We start from the raw sequence: 1024 nt of genomic DNA on the forward strand, positions 1-1024 counted from the left end.
GTCAGACCACAGGGAGTCAAACAGCCTTAAATATGTGTTCAGAGAGAGACAGCACACTGGGACTTTCAAAGTGATCCAGTCCAGATGGCAGCGGGAGGCGGAGACTTCCGTGGCCGGCTGCAGCGTGTCCTCCCCCGGACAGGAACACAGCTTCGCCTAGCTGCTGCGCCGGTCCCCCGGTCATGTCCGCCAGACTCCCCTTAAGAAACCTGTGATTTAAACTTCAGCAGCCTGTGAGAGTCTGCTCTGCTCAATCCTGGTACTGGTTCTCCCGGGCTTCCCTTCCTTCCAGCCGGCCCAGCAGTACGGCCTGGGGCTCCAGCTGCGTAGTGTCAGTTTTGGCTCCCAGGAAGCAGGCAGTGAGCTCCAGATCCTGCAGCCGCAAACGGACTCTGCAGCCCCGCACCGCAATAGCTCCTCTCCGTCCACCTGCCACCGGCAAAGGCAATGGAACTTTCCGCCGAAATCGACGTACAGGTCGTCCTGGACTACGTGGAAGATCCCCCCGATCACCACTGTGTCTTTGTCCGGTCCCATCTGGATCAGCAGGGACCGGCGCAGCAGCGAGGCAAAGCTGCCGGCGGCAGCGTCTCTTCCCCCGGGCAGGAACACAGCTGCCCCCCGGGGCAGCAGAGTCCATTTGCGGCTGCAGGATCTGGAGCTCACTGCCTGCTTCCTGGGAGCCAAAACCGACACCAAGAAGCTGGAGGCCCAGGACGTACTGCTGGGCAGGCTGGAGGGAAGGGAAGCCCGGCAGAACCAGTACCAGGATTGAGCAGAGCGGACTCTTACAGCCTGCTGAAGTTTAAATCACAGGTTTCTTAAAGGGAGTCTGGCGGGACTCGGACTCTGGACAACGAAACATGACTTTAACTCTCGTTAAATAAATAAATACATGCAGACATGAATTAATAAATAGTGGAGGAGTGAGCATGGGCATTTTAGTCTGTTTAAACTTCCTTTTGAAGCAGAAAGTCTTAGTTCAGAAGGGTGAAGTTTCCGTTTGGACTCACATCTCTGAACT

The 1024-nt window shown here is 56.3% G+C and overlaps 1 pseudogene; it reads right to left on the reverse strand.

The window, feature by feature from the left end:
- Nucleotides 1–203: 203 nt before the first annotated feature.
- On the reverse strand, nucleotides 204–810 carry LOC116036747 (annotated as a pseudogene).
- Nucleotides 811–1024: the final 214 nt, after the last annotated feature.

Source organism: Sander lucioperca, chromosome 18 (assembly GCF_008315115.2).
Source record: "Sander lucioperca isolate FBNREF2018 chromosome 18, SLUC_FBN_1.2, whole genome shotgun sequence".
Taxonomy (NCBI): domain Eukaryota; kingdom Metazoa; phylum Chordata; class Actinopteri; order Perciformes; family Percidae; genus Sander; species Sander lucioperca.